The sequence below is a fragment of the Amphiura filiformis genome, chromosome 1 (assembly GCF_039555335.1).
Source record: "Amphiura filiformis chromosome 1, Afil_fr2py, whole genome shotgun sequence".
Taxonomy (NCBI): domain Eukaryota; kingdom Metazoa; phylum Echinodermata; class Ophiuroidea; order Amphilepidida; family Amphiuridae; genus Amphiura; species Amphiura filiformis.
The window spans coordinates 86,918,341-86,940,810 of record NC_092628.1 but is presented as its reverse complement, the minus strand read 5'-3'; the positions used below and the strand labels follow the sequence as shown (position 1 = coordinate 86,940,810).

General features: G+C 36.1%; 1 protein-coding gene across 3 annotated transcripts in view; it reads left to right on the top strand.

Annotated features, from left to right (window-relative positions):
- LOC140155852 (uncharacterized) overlaps nucleotides 1–15,372 on the top strand; it is a 47,239-nt gene extending 31,867 nt beyond the window's left edge. The window contains exons 4-5 of one of the 3 annotated variants that reach the window (XM_072178863.1): nucleotides 7,730–7,861; nucleotides 13,490–15,372. The gene's annotated coding sequence lies outside the window, so the exon portion shown is untranslated. Of the gene's footprint in view, nucleotides 1–6,113; nucleotides 6,159–7,729; nucleotides 7,862–13,489 lie in introns of all 3 variants that reach the window. The other 2 variants (XM_072178854.1, XM_072178848.1) reach the window with 2 other exon arrangements.
- The last annotated feature ends 7,098 nt before the right edge of the window (nucleotides 15,373–22,470 follow it).

Sequence of the window (22,470 nt, the reverse complement as noted above, 5' to 3'; positions counted from 1 at the left end):
AGTCAGCAAGAGAAAAAACGGGTACGAAGTTTAGGACAGTATATTTTATTATGATGATTGTAAGGGTAGGAATGTGATTAGATTTAACTACCCTTAACACGGACACATGGTGTCAAAAATGACACCCTTATTTGCTATAATCAATGATTTTGAGACCCTTAACACTGGCCCGTGCGGGCCCGTGTTGCAGTAGAAAAAACCACCCATATTCCCCGTTTTTGTTCACACGCATGCTTACAACTTTTTATATGAGTGGCCCCCCTGGAATTATGGAGCACACCTGATTGTTGTATTTGATGGATATGGCACTTTTCTCACGGTTCAAGAATGGATGGGGAACAACCTAAGTCCAACTGACTGGGGATGGAGATCACAAGATGGAATTCTTGTTCCAGTAGAAACAGAACTCGCTGTTGCACCAGACACATTGCTCAACATGATATCATGTGGATGCAAACAAGATGGCTGCAACAACATGACATGCAGCTGCAAGAAACTTGAGACTCTTCTGTACATTGATGTGCAGCAAATGCTGTGGTCAGTCTTGCAGCAACACAGCACCTGTACTAGTACAAAGAGGAGACTGAACCAGCATTGAAGAACATTAATGCCGAAAACACAGTGCAAGTTGATCAAGTTTAAGGTGTACCATTTGATTACATTACATCACGGGGATACCGATGTGAACATATAGGCTTAAGCCATCTTGGTATGAGCTCAGCTCTTTTGGAGGCAAATAGAAAATAATGGTAACTATTGTATTGTACACATGATAAAAGCACTGAATCAATATTGTAAAATAATGATGCTAATAATGGTAGTGAATTTGGGTGATGTGCATTACAAGGCTGCTTACAAATCATGAGTTTTGAACTTTCTCCAATGCCAATTAACACATCTTAAACACATGTCTGGTTGAAAACTAATTTTACTTTTTACTAAAAAGGTGGCCATTTTGTCCACCATATTGGAATTTGGCTACTTAGGATCATTGAAACCTTTTGCAAATGTTTTTAAAACATTCCTTGTACCTCAAAATATATATTTGGATGCTTTGTTTGTGATTTTAACATGTCTGGGGGCAAAGTTATGATAAAAACTGAAAATGGCGGCCATTTTGGACGCCGTCTTGGATTTTGGCTACTTAGGATTATTGAAACCTCTTGCAAATGTTTTTAAAACGTTCCTTGTACCTCAAAACATATATTTAGATGCTTTGTTTGTGATTTTAACATGTCTGGGGGCAAAGTTATGATAAAAACTGAAAATGGCGGCCATTTTGGACGGCATCTTGGATTTTGGAGGAAGCACAAGGGGGATTTTCGGGGACTTTTGGAATTTGATTCTACACATGTTTCTGGACCTATCCTGAAAAAATCAGCTTGTTATGAGAAATTTTAGGGTTATAGCTAATACTATTGGCCTATATGGTGTCAACACAGTTTAAGTACAGTTTTCGATTTTTAGCGCTTCCGTGGCTGGTTTCAAAATGCGTATAACGATTTGCAATTAGGATTGATTTATGATTTCCATATTCAGTCGGTTTATCATTCTACATACAACATGTGATATTGAGCGTAGAATGTCGTAGAACATGTTGAATAATTGATTGGTTAATGTGTTGTGCCGTTCCGCCTCTGTTTTCATATGACCATTGATTGGTTTAATACAGCTGACACTCATTAAGAACTAATGGGGTTGATTAACACACTCTAATGAAGAAAACATAAAACGGTCAATGAACGCCGGTAATAGCATGCTCTATAGTCTCATTAATATAGCACATTGGTACTAGATAGAGATTCTGTCTTATAGGTTCTTCGGGCAGGTTCTAATTATATTAGAATGGTCAGTGAAGTATTTTCCAATGCAACACGTAAAATTACTCATAAAAATTACTAGAAAATAAAACGAAATATTTTGTTACAGATGTTGCTATTTTGCCATGTTTGCGTTCCTAGAATTATTTCTATTTCATTCGATATTTGTCTAAAAACACTGCACTCACATGTAGAGAGTCCCAGAGACGGTATTTGCTAGCCGTTCGGTATTTTGTCTTACTCTAATCGATTGGCTGCACCTGGTTGGTAAGAATATCCGGGAATAATATCGCTACGAAACTGCCAGTCGCTGTGCGGTTAACCTTTGAAGTCGTGCCTGGTATTTTTTGTTAGTGTGATTCTTCAGTCAATTTAAAGTTATTACAACCATTAGCTTGTCCAGGTTAATATATCCTGCTGGTCCCATCGTTAATTGTTACATAGTAATTATAAGCTTTTAATTAATTCAACATCGTTGGAATGTCCTTTTCTGATTGCCTCATAACGTGAGGACATCACCTGCTTTGTAGAAAGTTTGACAGATGGAGAAATGTGATTGATGATAATATATTAATTTTGTTTAATTGTGCGTGTCATTGGTCTTCACCGCAAAGTCATTTTGCACTGGATGATTGTCTTTAATGTACATGTCTAGTTCGTCAAAACGTTTACTATAGTTGGTCCTTTTCTTGATTTGTGTTGCATGAATGTGTCTGTTCTCTGGTACGGGTTGTATAATGTAAGGAAAGCGGAATTAAGGGTGCTGTATTCGCGTTACATAAGATGGCTGACCTTTGTTTCTGGTTAAAGCTGCTTTTTGCTTTGTCAACGGCTCTTGCAATGGAATGCGCAATGCACAATGCATGTGTGGTTCATTTTCTGCTGCTACTTAACAGAAACCAATTTTTTTAAATGTTTCTTTTACCTTTAAATAATTTCTAATTGCAATCACACTGACTGTAAAGAACTAGTGACCAAACAAATACCCCTACCCATCACCCATCAACTACTTCCGGGTCAGTTAGACATCACGAGGTACACCTTGACGAATTACTTGCCGACAAAGGATACGACAATACAAGGTTTGCACGGTACTTTAGTTATTAGAAAAAAAAGAGGTCGAGCCAAGGCTCCTGGCAAGATTTAGGGGTGTACCACGAAGGAGGTTTGCATGTTGTCCAAATTCATGAGAAAGAATTAGGAAATTCAATCCCCAAGGGCCAGCACAAGAATTTTGACATTTTAGGAGTAGTTTGAAAATAGATAATCCGTTTTGGTTTTGCACGTTATTTTTATGTTACAAAGATATATTCAATGATGTATGACAACAATGTCACGTTTGCACGCTATTTTAGATATTGGAAAGCATTTTGCAGACACTATAGAACAAAGTAGAACATGTAAAACGTCAAGTTAGTTTGGGATATAATGTCTTGCAACTGTTTCGGTTATTTACATTGTTTACATAGACTTTTAGAGGCTGCGCATTTTGGAAACTTCATGATAATTTACATGTAATGTCAAGTTTGACAAATATATGTACGTAATATTGTTTTGCTGTTTTTTCTTTCTTCTTGTTTGTCTTAAATTTGTGCGTGCGTGGGGTGCACGCGTGTTTTTGTTTGTCGTTTGTCGATGTGTACTCATTTCGTGAATATTGTTTGTGTAGCTGTGGGGATTGTTGTAAATGTTTCCTCAGTTGTATCAGCTTAGATCTTCCTTAATAATTTCGTTCAAGGTCACATCTATACCCCTCCCTTTCATAGATTTACAATTTCTTTAATGTCATTTTTGTGACACTATATCATCTGGCATCTTTAGATTCTTCAAAATATTACTTTAATAACTTCATTTCATGTCTGCTGACTATCATATGGTAAATTCCACAGCCTTTAATACGAACACACAGATCTGTTACAGATACACACTGTGTTGAAGTGCCTTCAAAAGCACGGCAGATGTTTGAAATCTAGACACACTGAGTCTGTCTTAATTTCTAGCTGAGTAATTTCAATTAAGAAAACTTCTACATTAAGCTAGCAATGAGCATGGGTACTCAATTAGACATAATGTTTGTATTACTATAATGCTACCTTGATTGAGGGGTGTGAAAGATATACGACATTATAAATAAAAGCCTTTTATTGCGTTTTAGAAATATAATATTGCATTGGTACAAATGTTATTAACGAGATTCCTCCATACGGACGTACTCCAATGTACACAGCCTCAATACTCACCCAACCTTACATACCTTAGTGCATTTAAAATTATGTAACGGTATCGGTAATGGTCGTTTTTAAAAATGACGTGTGTGCCACAAATCGTCCATCCCCTCAACGGGAAAAACCCTCAAATCCTTACTCGACTTTCTTTTCTTGACAAAATATATCCCAATGAAGTTATGCAATGTATGTATGTTGAAATCATGTAGAATACAATAAATCTTTCAAGCAAATAATCATGCGATTTTGATTAGCATCCCATGATTAGAATAAGGCGACATTATCCACCTGTGATATCTTCGGAACTGTTTGGAATGCTGTATTGGTACAGAGCGGAAGACAGAATAGCCAACACCCTGACATTTGCAATATCAGTACTTCTTATAATTGCGTGTTTCTATGCTATTTTAGGTTGCGAAAGGTTTCCACAATTTGCGTCTCAAAAACCACTTACTTGCCCAAGCCTCTTTTTACCTTGCAAAATATGTTTGCACCCCTTTAATTTGAGCCCCAAAACGTTCAAGTCATGCATGGTTCCTCCTTCACTGATAAGCAGTGACGAGTATCCACTTTGCAAGGTACAGGCTTGTAGCACGTTGTACCTACGTACCATGCCTACGCTACGGAGAAAAAAGTACCAGATGTACTATAGGCATTTTGGTTGTGCCTTATTTTGTATAGTCCTTTACAACATTAGCTATGCTTTTGTTTATTCAGTAACTTTCAAACATTATAAAGATTGTGAGTTGCATAGTTTTAGCTTGCAGCATAGTGGTTGCACATTTCAAATTTTCTATAGGGTCTAAGTCAGTTTTGCTGATCACAATTCAACTCAGTACATTATTGATTGACACATGAAACTCGTTTTAATCATGATGCTACCTGTAAATTGATTAATATCACTTTAAATTTGCTGCCTCACTTAGCAAAATATACTCAGTGCTGCTACGACTAATTTCACTGGCGACTTCACTTCTGCCATGCTGTAGCCTCTAGTAAATAATAGAAAAATAATCATCATTATGCACTAAAACAGTAAATCGGCTTATTGTATGCTCTTCAGCGATATTGATATTTATGTGTAGTTCTGCCCTTTGGGTTGTACAATGTGAAACGTGTATTTTCTAAAGCGTAGACTAGTTAAGGCTAAATGTATGAAGCGCCACATTGTCGTGTCTGTAATTTTTTGAGTGAAATAATTTATTTATTTACTCTGGCGCGCCCATCACTGCTATTTTTTAAATATTTACTGACGTGCATCCAAAATTAGGCGTCATTTGCAGGTTAATTACAGTGTACGAGTCTTTATGTTTAATAAAAGTATGTAAAACATCTGCATTTAATGTTTTATTTTAGTTTATTAGTTGCCGTGTTCGTGTTACTACTAATAAGAAAAATGTATTTGATTTAAAAAATGTAGGCGTATTTCATAGTTTTATTGGAAGAAAAAAGTGATTGACATTACAAAAAACGGACTGCTTTAATATTTCGATATACATACCCGAACATTCTGGGTTTGTATTATCAGGACACAGAACATATTGTCATAGCTATTTGGGTGAAGTGTTTGCCATCGAAACACTGGTATACTCCAAGATATAATATACATTACTATTATAGTTCACAGGAAAACGGATTATCTAAATATTTTGTTTACAAGCATTTTTAACTAAATCTCTGTAAGCACGTTCTTCTACCGGACTACTAGCCTATTAGTATATGTACAAGTAGCAATCCATTTTGTAATGATTACTTAAAACAGATACATTTCTTCTGATTTTGAATCTTTCCTTAACTGTTCTTGCTCGGTATGTATATATCAGTTTGGATTAGGTAGACTTGTAACCAACTCGTTTTATAATGAGTTTGTATTTATTGCATCATAATATAGAATTGTGGTCTTTCAAAATATTCTTGTATAGTTCAACACTCGCCTGATATCCAGACTATCCAAAGAATGTGACTGATGTATTTCACTATTAAATATGTTCTCTCGATTTTTTTCCACTTTTTACCTTCCTTGTGTCTTTGTATTGTTATCATCAAACGCATGCGTACATAACACCAGAATGAACGGGATACCTATGGACCATACTCCACACACTATGATAAAGTAATTATTTTGTAAAGTTTGTGATATGTGAGTTTAGATGTTGTGCCGATTGTTTTATATACTGATTTCTTGAAATCCCCTTGTCTTCTTTACCCAAATGCATGCTTGTTGTAGCCTACCTAATGCAAAAGGTAAATCTAAACCAGATTATCCTTATGAATGGAATTCAATCTCTGATTCCGTTCCGATGTCATGGTTGTATTCTATTGCTTCAAGAAGCAATTTTTTTAAGGCGGTGCAGTGATGACATTTTGAGGATAAAGCCTCTCTGGCAATCGTGACGGTGTAGTAGTAGATGAAGTTTGGATTTGAAGCCGGGGGTGGGGGTACTCAAGATTGATCTGAAAATGGCCCATATTTTATACCTTGAAATCCAGATATTTGGCCAAATTTAACACAAATTCCCGTAATGTTTACATTTAAAAATTGAAAAAATACCCATTTTTATACCACAATTTTCCTAGAAAAATTATCATTGTTATACCAGATTTCCGAACGTCCCCGTATGGTTATTTGTACTGATTATGCCTATGGTCCTAAAGATACAAACTCTAATAACAGCCAGGTTTTGAATTTCATCTACATTTACGCGAAAACAGTCGTTGAAATATGCAAAGTTAATGCAATCATGTGACTCCCGTTATTATTAAGATGTGCATATTTAAGTAGAAAAGATGCACTCTCGAGATTATTTTGTATACATGAATATTGCCTTAACGTATTTTTAAAAAGTATCGTCTAACATTTGCAAATATTATATTGTAAAATAAGACGTATTGAAAAAGTCAACATTTCCATCGCTAATCGTGCTCAAAATATACGTTGCATATCATCGTGTATATTATTCTAGCTACTATTCGTATTAATTTCCATCATTTACAAAAGCAACCCTGCAATGATATTATACAGTTATACAGCTTGACATTTTGGTGTTTGACTTTCGTATATTTAGGCTATTCCAGTTGAAGTCCTTTACACCCCCTGTGGAAGTCATGACCTTAATCTTCCACACAAGAAGTGTAAATTTCAAATAGGGTTACCTGAATGGGTGACTCCTTTTGAAATCTACACTCCCTGTATGAGAGATTAAGGTCATGTTTTCCACGGGGGGTGTATGGATTTCAACTGGAATAGTCCATTAATAACCCAGATTGAGTATGTGTAATAGAACATAGCTCAGACACGAGGATAAGCCGTCAGATTGCCAAGATTATATCGCTGTGTAAGAATATTAAATGTATTTTTTCCTGTAATACATTAATTTCCATCATTTGCATAAAGTACCTGCAATCGATCGTATGTTTAGTTTACCATAATTGTGTTTGACTTTTAATATATAATTATATTTCACCCCAAATGAATATTTTCATCAACCGCAATTTATAATAGCATGTAAATAAGATTACAATATCTCTTTTGTATTAATTTACAATGTTTACTGCATTTTCCTGCATTAATATAATCCGTTCTTGTATTATGCATGTTATAATATGATTTATTTGCGTGTACATAATAAGCATGTTATTCCCTTTTCTATATTTTTTATCTATTGTTTGCAACTAATAATCCAGGACTTCTCCATGTAAAAACAAAGTTGAATTTAGCAATGCAAGTCATGTAAAACAATCGGCAGGAAAACAATACGAGGAACTGGACGAGGAAAACCCTGAGCGTCAACCGCTTTATACCATCCAGACACAGAGGTTTGCATGTTTGAGATATGTGTGTCTATACATTCACGAGTGAAGTTGAGATAGAATTTCGTTTGTAGGTGCTCATACTCACACATGACCACACACCACAACACACCACACCACACCACACAGCAACACCCTAAACAAATACACCACCCACACACCCCAGCAAGATATTTGTACGCTAATCAAATACACGCAGTCATATAATATAACTATTATACAAAACACACAAAGAATAAGAACAATGATAGGCCTATCACTGCTGTGATTTCAGTACATGGTGAACCAGGTGGCGGGAAGAGCCTCTGCTGTCGTAATTTGTTTAATGGACATGATATGGTAATGCAACACATATGCACTAACAATCTGCTCATTTACAGCTTGTGCACTCTCTTACAGACAGAAAGAAACATATCGAACCTACAGACCCAACCTCTACCCACCTTCCACGCCGTCTCATGCCACGCATGTGAAGATTCATTGCGTAAATGGTGTATATGGCGTACAGCTGGTAGCGGACTAATTAATATTACACGTTATTTAATTCATTCTAACATGCAAGAAGTGCAATGATCAACAAATATAACACATTGCATGTACATCCCGCCGTACAGAGAAAAAAAACCGCAAATTCAAAGGTTCGAGGTCTTGCTTTATAGTGCATGCCGAACCTGGTGACGGAAAGAGTACCTTTTGTCGTAATTTCTTTAATGAACTTGGAAAAGACAAATACAGTACTTAATCTGCATATGTATATAGATACCAAAAGCAGTGCAGACAGACAAACATGCTCACAGTCGCAAACACGAGCCACCTACACCGCCCATACACATACACCCCCACCCCTATCCCACTACTCCCATCTCACACCAACCATACCCACACACACACTCTCTAAAGCAACACACACTCAATCGCAAACGCTTGATTTCATTTGGACAGTCAATGCAATAAATTTGGTGATAGCGTATGTTTTCCAGATCCCGGGTGCTCTGGATAGATTTACTGCTTACACACGAACGCCCACTCCCTACACAACATACGTACACACACTGAATTGCACAATTTTGTGATAATGTCCGCTAATGACCTATACATCAGTGTAGATGATCGTCAACAATTGTGTCTCATCACGCACTCAACCAACAAGGAACACAGTTTGGGAGAAAAACACAAGGAAGAAATCAACTGAGGGAAAATGTCACTAATGATAATGCCCGTTTTATTCTGTTTGAAGATTACCTTACTGCGGTGCAAAGTCTTTCCATCTAATCTTAGAGATGGCCTTTGAGATTGTCGGGCTCAGCTTGCCTCCTACTCAATCAAACCATATAGGGCTTGATATTTCTGTGCTCCACAAGTAAAAACGCAGTATCTATCGTGTTCAATTTCCAGCATATACTTTCTTTTACTTTGGGAGAAGTGGAAAGGCAGTGTACCGTATGGTGTTACTTGCACACACTACATTTGTACTTCATGAGCGGGCTGATCAAAACATCTCCCAAATAAAAGGATGTGTCTGTTTGGTTATTTGGTCTACAGATACTCCATTTTTAGGTGAGAGAGCAGATGTACGGGTTTAACCCTTGTTTTGCTGACGTATATTTCAATGATACACGCTTCCCTATGAATTTTTATTTGTACCCCTATACTATTCAATGTGGTACTAAAGGGTAGATATGGCCTCTTCTATCCAGTCATACCAAAATAAGTACCAATCTGCTCCATAATATTGCGCTATGACACGATATCGACTGCTCAGTGCCAGAAGTGGGTAAGTGCAATAGCTGCCATGTGTAGCTGCCATGTGTAGATGAGTACAATATACTGTGTGTAAATTGTCCAATGTTCACAGGGTAGCTATTGCACTTGCTCACTTTTGGCACTGAGCAGTCATATAATGTGAGTGCATGCACCACCCTCGCTCACAAAATTAGGAAATTTGGCTATTTACAATAGGCCAAAAATTGATTTGCTAAGAAGTCATTTCACTAGGTTATTTGTTAAATATGAATAGAAATCACTATTTCAATCTAAATATCATGGTTGAAATCAATATCACTCAGAATATTTTGTGAGAGCAAAAATAAACGTAGATGCGCAAAGGTTGGACTTTACGATTAGCCCGAGCCATTTGTGCGCTTATTTCAGCGTTTTGAAACTTTTAAGGAACAAATCTGTTCTGTCCATAGTAAGATATGTTCCCTCATGAAATATATAATTGAATATATGAATACAAAAGCCACCTAAGTCCATACTTCGGCCAAATTGAGTTAAGCATGGGAAATTGTTGCTATACATAGGCCTGTCATATGTATGAAAGAACAACTCAAATTCATTCTCTGTGTCTATTAAGCATGTGAAAAATAGCATGTATGAAAGAATCACCCAATTCCATGATTTGAGTCTTGTAACACATTGATTGAAATCCAGTATGTATAAAAGTCCACTTGTAACACATTCATTGCTAGAGAGTGACTTTTGAACAAAAAATGGGTTTAATAAAGGAAAGTGTGTGGTTTATATTACATGGCAGAATGCTTATCAACATTATACATACCTGTGTGCTTTATTTTGTATTATCTTATAGTGGTAATCTCATTCTAACATTGTTGTCTTTGTATATGATTCAAAAACCACCTAAGTCCAAAATTTAAAATGAACCCCACGAAGTCCCTGAAATGCTAATCGTCATACCTAATACAGGTTAATCCACTCATTTGCACGTAAAACTTACCATATTGACCAGGTAAATGTAACTGAAGGAATTAAAATGATACACAGGTTTTTCTCTCAAAATCACTTCCTATGGACTTAGGTGGCTTTTGTATTCATGTATTCAATTGTCATACTACATTGAAGCAAGCGTGTTCAATAAGACATAATGTCAACAATTATTTCTGATAACCAATACTGATAACATTTATGACAATATATCGTCATTTAAAGCTTAGAAACTGACTAATTTACATCCACATAACCATGGGAACTCAAACACACCATGACGACTTGTCTGTGGGAACAGGTCTCCGCCCTCCATTTAATTGCTTTCTTACACTTTCGTAAAATCGGTGAGATTGACATGACTTACGAAAAACTCCAGTATGGTCTGATATACCAATCGTGACCTATCTTCCACAATTCTAAAGCATTGGTGTCAACAATTGTGTTATACGTGAAAGTTATACTCCCATTGAGTCCTGTTTATATTGCGTTGGTATTTCACATTTTGATATATAAAACCATAATCATCAAAATGACCCAATTTATAATTTCTCAGGCTTGTATCTATACAAATCTCACAAACTGTACTTATTCTTATTCTTAATTTGATACATTGTTTGTGTTTGCACCTTTTAATGTCTGCTTTTAGTATTTCACGTACTTTTAATTGAGATACCAAGCATGTTCTACTTTGCCACTTTTGAATGATGTGTATTGATACATTGTAGTGTAGAGACTCCAATCACGTTATTACTTGATGAATTATATACGTATCTTTGCTTGCTTGCCTGCTTGCTCGATTGCCTGCTTGCTTGCTTGCTTGCTTGCTTGCTTGCTTGCTTGCTTGCCTGCTTGCTTGCTTGCTTGCTTACTTGCTTGCTTGCTTGCTTGCTTGCTTGCTTGCTTGCTTGCTTCCTTGCTTGTTTGCATAATTTTGAAGTTGCACATTAATATACGATTTGCAATTATTTACTGCTTTTACTAGTCATTTCTTGTTCTAATACTTGACTACTTGTGTCATAATTCATAAGTATTTCTCGTCTTTGCAATATTGGTGTACGCCGCTACTGGTAATGGCTAAACCATTGTAACAGTAAGCTAACAGTCAGGGCGTACAACATACTCAAAGAGTAAAGGGATCATCATGATCATACGAGTAACTTGACAAACGATAGTAATACTCAGCTACAGGAATTCAATCCATTCTTATCAAAACATATATTTAAAAAAACGTGGACGGCTTTTAAAATGATATATTCGGGGGATATATTATGGCCACCACGTTTCTTGATACAAATACATTTCAAAGCAAACTTATTTTGTTACCGCAGTTGAGGGGTAAATGTTATTGAACTCAGCCCATTCAACAATAACATTGTGACAGCATTTTTAAAATGTTGTTATATTGTGTTTTCATACAAAACATTTTAAAACCATTTTCATGACCTTTATATAACCAAACATTTAATGTTTTTAAAACGTCTTTACCAAAAACCCCAAAATAAAACCTGTTTGATACGTTTTAAAATCGTTTTTATGTTTCCTGGGTATATAATTATGTCTTGTGCAAATAATATATATTCTGTGTGGTCTCATTTTACATTGATCTTATTTGTATCTTATGTTGAGTCGGCATGAATAATTACTATATTGAAAGATGTGAAGTCATTGTGATTTAATGTTACTGTTACTGTAAAGTTATTGTTTTTGTTGTATAAACATGCATACCAACGACATTTAACACACATTTACATAACCATATCCTCAATCTCTATTGTGAAATTTTTTTCTTTTGACAAAGTCTTCCTCTAGAGGTTGTTAGCGTAACTGTCACATGTTAACACAATCACTGCACCTGTTACATCGTGACAACATTCCATCCACACATGTTAACACAATCACTGCACCTGTCACATCGTGACAACATCCCATACACACTTGTTAACATAATCACTGCACCTGTTACATCGTGATAACATTCCATTCACACCTGTTAACACAATCACTGTACCTGTCACATGGTGACAACATCCCATACACACCTGTTAATACAATCACTGCACCTGTCACACCGTAATATCATTCCATCCACACCTGTTAACACAATTACTGCATCTGTCACATCGTGATAACATTCCATACACACCTGTTAACACAATCACTGCACCTGTTACATCGTGATAACATTCCATCCGCACCTGTTAACACAATCACTGCACCTGTTACATCGTGACAACATTCCATCCACACCTGTTAACACAATCACTGCACCTGTCACACCGTGATATCATTCCATCCACACCTGTTAACACAATTACTGCATCTGTCACATCGTGATAACATTCCATACACACCTGTTAACACAATCACTGCACCTGTTACATCGTGATAACATTCCATCCGCACCTGTTAACACAATCACTGCACCTGTTACATCGTGACAACATTCCATCCACACCTGTTAACACAATCACTGCACCTGTCACACCGTGATATCATTCCATCCACACCTGTTAACACAATTACTGCATCTGTCACATCGTGAAAACATTCCATACACACCTGTTAACACAATCACTGCACCTGTTACATCGTGACAACATTCCATCCACACCTGTTAACACAATCACTGCACCTGTTACATCGTGACAACATTCCATCCACACCTGTTAACACAATCACTGCACCTGTCACACCGTGACAATATTGCATCCACACTTACTAACACAATCCCTGCACCTGTCACGTCATAATAACATTCCATCTACACCTGATTATAAACAGGTGAATGTATTGCTATATTCTAATCGATAAGATAGTGAATGGGCTGGCAACCTCTATTGTCTTGTCAAATTCTCTCTTACGTTCTTTAAAGTAAACTAATTGTCATTTAAAAATTTCCTCTTACAGCTCTCCAGTGTCTACGAATTTAAAAGACTCCACTAATAAAACGGAAACGCAACCAGTATCATCATCTAACAATTCGAACAATACCGTGAATACGCCCGTTCAGGTGGAAACTAGCAAGGCCCCAGCTAGTCCTACTACACGGACACGCCGAGTTGGACCGTCAGACGGAACCAATGGGAATACAGCTACTCCTGTGTGACAAACAATTATTTGAGCACCTTAATGAAGGACAATGTGGACCATGGAGGCAGAATCATGTTAACCAAAGCATTCTTCAAATTCAATGGACCTTTTATAGTTCTCAGTGTTGGGTTCTTTATTGTTCAGAAACTAAACAAAAAAAATATTAGAGTTTAATGCTAGAGAAACCTTGTATTTGAAATGCTAGCCTCTCTATTACGTATAGGTGGACACCAAATTTTGATATAGGTTTGGGCAGACTTTCTAAGTGAAAACCTACGTGTGACAATTCTAGTTTATCCTCCCATGATATACTTCTTTTACATCATCAGTCTATTATGTCACTACTTTACATTATTCACAGAAAAACTAATACCTGGATACCTATTTGAATATGTATACCACACTATCAAAAGTACCCGTACCTGATTGCATTCTCTGCTGACGATTTTACATTGGATAATCTAATGACTACTTTTGTCTATGATCAGCTGACTTCTAACCGGCAAGATATGTGGTCAGATCATTCTGTGGGTCACAGACGGAGATATGTGGTCCGATGATTACGTAAGAAACTAAAAGGGAAACCGAAAACACTTTCGTCACGTTCTCAGTTTGTAGCCAAGGGCAGAGGCAAAGTTAACGATAGCAACTTCAGTTGTGAGCTTAGCTACGACAATGGAAAACCATGTAACCAAAACCAGACATTTGAAAAGGCCCACCTTTCATTCTTGTATGTATAGCTGATAAATTGTCATCATGAAGCAAAAATTATATACGCATGGCCATGGCGCTGAAACTGTTCAGACGTAAAAACAAAGAAATGAAGAATTATTTACTTCTGTATTGTTCAATGTTCATATTAGGAAGTTGTCAATATAGTGGTATTTTTGGCAGAATATACACTTAAATGCTTAAGGCAAGTGGTGTTAAAAACAAAGTAATGTAAAGAAATTCAAGGCTTCCATCAATACGAATAGCACTCTTCACATACACAGTCTCAAGTGAGTAGTCAGTAACCACTCTGAAATAAGAGATGTATGTAATGTTATAGCATGGTTCAGGTGCTAAAAATATATGAGACAAAGCTAGCTCCGTGTCTTTATGATGACTGTCGTGATTTTTAAGGAGCATTTGGCGTTGCTGGATTTTTTTATATTGATAATATCAATGCGACAAAAAACAACATTCCATGGGTAAATCTGAATAGATTAAAGTGAACGTATTAAAGACAAAAATGTCTTCAATGTCATATTGCCGACATAAACGTATCTATATAGTATAATATGATAATTTACGACATTTATTGAATGGGTAAAGATAATGGCTATAGGAGAGTTGAGTAAAAGATTTGATATGTAAAGTTTTGACAATGTAATATAGTTCTCTTTGCAGCTCCACTCGATGTATTATAGTGTACATAATTTGGCTATGCAACTCTTTTTCGATCTCACACTCATTTGTAATTTATGCATTTCAGTATTGAAACTGAGCAGATCAGAGTTATATATTGTATATTTGATGTCTAATGAAAATACCATTAATATAAAGCGTTTTTACTACAGAAAGTAAAAGCGCTGTTATGTAAGATTAATAAGATTATATGTTTCTCGCTTCCGCTTAAACTTTCGAATTCAAAATCAAATTTCTGTTTGTTTTACATTTTGGAATGTTTTAACAAACATTATAAAATAATTTCATGAATTTTTCATGAATTTCTGCACCCCCAACTTTGACATTGTCAAGTATTATTATATAGCTTGGCGCATGGGGGTCAATTCGGGGGAGGGGCATGTCCCCCACCTTTCGGCAAATTTTATTTGTTCTTTTCAGCCACTTTTTGACAATTCAGGCCGACTGCCCCCCCCCTAATGGCTAGGCGCAAAATGCTCGCGAAACGCTTCAGAAAGTCTTTTTAAAACCCACCGCTGAATTTAAATTCCACGTGCTCAAGTCGACATCGAATTGACGTCGATTTCACGTTGATGTGTCAAGACTTCGATCATTAACGTCTGTTGTATGTGCTTGACATCGCGTCCATCTTCAACCCAATACGGACCTGCTTTCAACTACATTACAACGTGAAGTTTATATCGAGTCGATTATGATCAAAATGCTGTTAAATGCAATTGAAATTTGGTCGATATCAGGTTGAAAATTCGGACGCACATCGATGCAGAGGCGAATCAACCGGGGTCTAGGGGGGGAAAGTTGCCCCCTTGGATTGAAATACTGGAACAACATTTGGGACTAAAAGTTGTATTACGTCTTCCTTTGTATGACCCGGTTTTGTCCTATATTGACTTATTGTAGCGTTGAAATTGCAAATTTACGCGAGCTGGGCGCGCATTGGTCCTACTATAGTCATTTTACTAGCGGGTCAGGGGAGGGATGATTTGGAAATCTGGCCTCAGTGGCCCCAGTATGATGCCGACACAAACTTCGACCGTTATTGCAACCGTCTATTCAACGTGGATAAATAATCATGTGCCCACTAAATATCACTTTAATAAGTTAGCGTTGGTGCAAAATATCTTCAGAGCAGGAATTCGTATACCCTGATCAAAAACTATATGCATGTTTGTAAATATATTTTTTTCTTAATATTTTTTTTTTCAATACTTTTTCTTCCTTCTCTTAATGTACTTGAAAGCCATATCTTTAATTCTTTATTCATGTTTCAAGTACAATACAGTAATTGTAGCAGGACTACAACATGTACATTGGGAAGATAGCGAGAAATTACTCTAATAGACCCTATCGAATAAACACTTGACCGGCATGGCTTAACATTTGAAATTGCAGACATGTTGGTTCTAAGTGACAGAGGGACAGGTCTCTAGTTCAAATCTGCGACCATTCATCTGTCACCTGTTTTATTATATCATGCGAATTTCCCCATTGTACCTTAAACGGAGTGCAGAATTTAAATGAGGACGAGTGACGTAGTATTCGATGGGGTCTATTGGAATGAGTTATATGATCATCAAATTATGTATTCGAGTGGTTTCATCCGGGAAAATTTAAAATGTTTGAGGAGCAAGAATTTCACAATTTGGATATCCATTCTTGTGGAGTTTGACTTTTCGCAATTATTGTTTTAGCTGACATTAAGCTTGGTTTAATTGTTTACTCAGAATTTAAAGTCCCAGCAAACACAAAAATGTTTTTACAACGTTTTAAAACATGTAATATTGGGTTTTGGTTTAGATAAAAACGTTTTAATAACATTAAATATCGGGTTATATAACGGCCAAGGAAACGTATAAAAACGTTTTATATGAAAATACACTACAACAATATTTTTAAAATGTTTTAAAAATGTTATTGTAAAATATTTTTTTCAAACATTTTTTGCCAAATATTTTGTTAACACTTGAATAACATTATGTTATAATATTTGCAGTAGGTTATCAACAAAATGTTTTTGAATGTTATAAAAACATTTTATACCCTTTATATGTCCTTTATATAACCCGACATTTAAACGTTTTCTGGCAACATTTTCTAACCTTTTACGAATGATGTCGAAAACGTTTTGTGTTTGCTGGATAGTGTGTGTTTTGCATCACAATTGAGTGGTTATATAGACTTTAGCGGTTGACATAAGCCTATCTTGAAAAAATAATTATTAATTCTAAAAATATTGAAGTGGAGACGCCTCTTTCAAATTTTACAAATGTGAATATATCATACCGCATATGGACGAATAGCTTACAACCGTCAGCGTCCGGAACCCTTTGTATTATATTAACTAAAGAGGGCGGCGTAATCGACATTCCTTTACAGCGCTATTTGTTTATTGGTTCCGATCCTGCACGCTCTCGGCGAATCGCCCAATAATCCACACCACTAAGAGATGAAATCAAAACTCGGCCGGCGGTTGACCGCTGCGGCTGCCGCTGGTTCCGTCCGGTTACCATTGTTTGGAACAATAGCAACCGGACAAAACCGGCGGTCAACCGCCGGTCGAGTTCTGATTTCGTCTCTAAATAAAGTAATCTATTGTAGAGAGCAATCGAGTAAATAGTAATCTAGTATTCGACATTATGAGAAAATCACCCGACGCGAGAATTAAATTTACTCAATATCAAATAGGCCTTGGGCAAATAGGTGGGAAATATGAAGTTTTGCTAATCATAGAGATCCGCTAATTATTTTGAGCAATATACATTTTTTATGTGAAGCAGGTGACGCGTAGACCATTGTATACATTATATCGTCCTATACAGCCGAGTTTATACCGAAACGTTTTCGTTGACTCGACGTTATAAGCGTGTTACAGACATGTTTTGATATTATTCAAAACGTCTTAAATGTCGGGTTTTATAAAGGCCATGAAAATGTTTTATTATGAAGAAACAATACAACAATATATTTAAAATGTTGTAAATGTTGTCAAAATATTCTGTTAAATCTTAAATAACATTATGTTAGAATGTTTTGCATCAAGTTTTCAAAAACTGTTTTTGATACGTTATTGTAGCCTTTATATAACACGACAATAAACGGTTTTCTGTAAAACGCTTTGTGTTTGCTGGATGTGTCCAATAGAGTAGCAAATAGCAGCGGTGAACTAAGAGACTCTGAATAAAACATTGCCTTTGTCGCAACGGAAGAAACTTCGGATTGTTAATTACCCTTACAACGCTCGATGCTTATGACATTAAGAAGTATCCATAAAAGTCCCTGCTAGCTTGGTCTGATCAAAGTTCATGTCGGTTAATAACAATAATATTAATAATAAGTAAAAGAAAAAAATAACACTGAAGTGTTTAAAATCGGGGCGTTTCTGTATTGCGTGTGTGAAATGATGCCATCGACCGACTAGTCATTATGTTTGTCGATATTTTTATGTGGAAAATTAATGTCTTTCATGAAAAGTGATTCCAGCATGTTAAATTAAAGTAAAAGTAAGAAAGTAGGTTGCTATTGCGCTTTCTTACTTCAACGCTTTCTACGCATACGCCAGTTAAAATTAGTCACAGTGAATGAACTGAATCCCTTGTACTAAAGAATGATACATTGATGAAGGAAACTACGCACCTTTTTTTATAGATGTTTCAATTTGGCATATTTGATAACAGATTGCCACGAAAAGGTTATACGTTTTTTTGAATCGCGGTGACAATTGGAATGTAGATATTTATTGTGGCTATTACTGTTTGTGATTTACTTTATGAGCTCTTTTGGCCAACAATTTTCAATGTTTATACGAATATAAAAAAAACTAGCCACATTCTTTTCCTACAGTTTATTGAAACCAAATATACCATTACAAACGCTAGCGGATGGATAAACTTTAAACTATAGTGTCTTGTTTCAAGTTGAGAGAAAAGACAATTTGGATTTCGCAGTGCGTTTAAAATCTGCCACTGCAAAATCCAACATGGCGTTACTCTCGTGCACGCAGTTGGGCGCAGCACTTGCACTGCGAGTTCCGCAATGACTGGTGCACGCTTTTGTGCATTTACTTGCGCAGTATAATTCTAGTCAATTATAAGCCAAACAAACTATAATCACAGTATAGTAATTTTGAATAATTTAACTGGGGTACACGTAGATTTTTATCGTAAAATCGCAAAATCTAAATAAGCTCTATATAGGTGTGTGGGGGTGCGCACGTCCTGCGCGCGTGAGTGTGGGTGTGTATTGATAAATGAACAGTGTGTCTCTGTCACATACGAGTGAAAAATATAATGTGATGAAGTTGTTTTAAGATACCAAAGAATGTATTCTTCTTCTATAATGTTGTGTGAGCTTTGATGAATTGTGTAAATCTCTTCTAAACAATACAATATGAAAACAATAGGTAATTTGTACACAACAATGGTACAACTATATATGAACAACTCAATTATAGGGTCAAATCTTTTGTGCTATTTTCTATGGAATGGTTTTGTTTTTGTTTTAGGCCTACTCAAACAGTTGGGTTGTTCATAGTTTGGTAAAAATTGTCCAACGTTTTAACACATCACACTTGAATCCCTTGGAGTAAATAAATGAGATACTTATGAGGTAAACAAAGCAACAAATTGCAACTCGGAAAAAAGTGTCCAACATCCACACTGGTATAACCGAACGGTTTGGTTTGAATTTCTGTCTTAATCTTTGATTAATATTATGTTGCGATGTTATTGATAAAAAAAAATGTAAACGAAATCTACTGCTTCCTTGAAATTATTGGGATGTCACGTGATATAAAAATGTCTAGATTATCTTTGTGTATATTCTCAGTTATCCAAGTATAAAAAATTGAGAATTAAAGTCTGGTCAACTAGACTTACTATTTTAACTGGCGACGTTTCACATCTTATAATCATGGATGCTTCCTCAAGCCGTCTGATTTCTCGGCGGCGATTGGTCAGTGACCTGTGATGATGGGGTCACAGAACTGACGACTCAGTTATGTCTAACATGATTGAACAGATTCAAGTAACAGTTGACCAGATGGTAAGTCCAGTTGACCAAATTTTGATTATCAATTTGATATGTCTAGATATATCATTGATTTCTAATATTTTGTCATAACCAGATTGGTGAAGGTGTATGGCGTTCGAGCCCCAGTCCGGACCCCTCTCCCTTGCCCTCTACTATAAACATTCTAAATCTAAATGGACCAGCAGTTGATACAAGTTTCCTTTCAATTTCGTCCGGTTTGACGACCCTAGTCTATTACGAAAGTCTGGTTACGGCATATTACGGTCATTAGTTACTGAAATAGCTTGTTACATCTTTTTTAAGCCATGTCAAATTGAAGGTAGGTTATATTAAACGCCAGAGGAATGTCGGCATATCTGAAATGTCGAGAAAAGAACAAAGGCTCAAGCAAAGCTAGCTAAAACTATATTTGAAGACAAAGAACAAGGAAAAGAAGGCCACTCCCAACAATCAAGTTAACAATTTTACTGTCAGCCTTTGGGTCAAGAGAAAGGAACTGCTTAATCCAATCTCAACTGCCACTGAGGATTTAATGTTCTCTGTGCCTGAATGCCGTGTCTCCTGTCCATTCTAGATTGACATCTTCCTCATTTTGATTTCTTTCTACATGTTCTATGAATGAGTATGCACATTCTTGCTTTGTTTCAATTTAGGCATAGAGCTTTTTGCTTAAGCAACGCGGTTCTTCAGCAAAAACTTGGGAAAATCTGCCGTGTGAACTGTCTTGAAGATTCTAATCCCTACGTTGTCCCCAAATATATCCCCAATTACCCCAAATATATCCCCAATAAATTTAGGGGATTTCGCGATATCTCAGTGTGATCCTCAAATGGTTCTTGAATGCTACTGTATTAACGAGCCATTTTGCGATTCTCGAATGCTGAGCGTAAGCTGTGAAGTCAGTTTAATATGATTCAATACGCACTTTTGGGGTCTCTCTGTACCGGATGTCGATTTGTACCGAAATTCCTTCCCACAAGGTAACAGGCATTTGCATAACAATAGATACAGTTCGCATATTGTATTATGAGAAGGAATCTCGATGCATTTCGACATCCGGTAGAAAAAAACCCCGAAAGTGCGTATTCGTTGCGCCACTAGATAGGTCACATTAACCTTCCGGTTCAAAATCCAAAGCTAACATCATTAGGTATCACAAACCTCGAGTATTCGAGTCTTCAATGGATCATGTGGACACGCAGTCGAGTCGGGGATTGACTTGAATCGCATTTCTCGAGTACGCAGATACTCGAGAATCCTATGACCATCTGAACAAGTCTTGTTTTATACATTGGACACCGGGCATTGGACCCTCTCAAATTTGTGGTCCTCAGTAACATCTCTGTTGGTAAGACCCAGGTTTGAACCGGCCAATTTTTAAATACATGACTTCTAAAGTGACTACTGATGAAACAAACAAAAAGGTAAATGGTCGTTACAAGTGTCCGCAAAGATCAGCTTGTAAAAGTGTAAAAAGTAATATATATATATATAACTAAATCAGCATCAAGGCAGAAAATAAATAAACTCAAAGATTGTGTGACGCTTTTAGTTCCCAAAACAAATTAAATAATCCCAAATCTTCTAATCATTACGTAATACTTGGCATACTTACATTTATATTCCCCAATAGATACATTTAGATTTACTAATTGACAACTCATCCTTGAATACTTTCAAATCCCAAATTGTCCGTTTAACGAATGTATAGTTTTATTCTTCAGCTATTTTTTCGTTCTATCAACTATCTATAGTATAAATAAATTCAGTTGAAAACTTTATTACATACAGGAAATTAATCCTCTACGAATTGTGATTCTTCACTTTGCAGCCTTAAGGGACATACTTTAATAACGTTACCGAGATTTGAGTGACAGATAATACAATGTATAAAAGTGTGCAAATTTGCACATATTTTCTCATTTGTCTATAGCGAAATCGTTTTGATCGCAAGCGTAGATTTATTGGTTCATACCCAGCAATGATTCTGCTTTAAAAATGTGCAGAAATGAATTCGAAGAAGTGTTTATAGAAGGCATGCGTAGATGTCTCCTAAATCGTCGAAGGAATTTGTTTGAAATAATAACCTTATTATTACATTATATTCAATACTTTTAGATAATGTACATTCGATGTACAAATGTACATTGAGAGCGTTAAAATATTTCTATTTAGGCAAATAGCAAAGTTATAAAAATTGTTCAAAATTATAATGGAGAAAAGGATTTCAGCCATATGCGGAAAGGGACGTATACGTAAATTTGATGTTCAATTTCACAATAGTTTTATCTTTGTCGTACAATCATGATCATGACTAATTTTATTTGACGATGTGTTGATATTGGTAATTTAGTGAAATA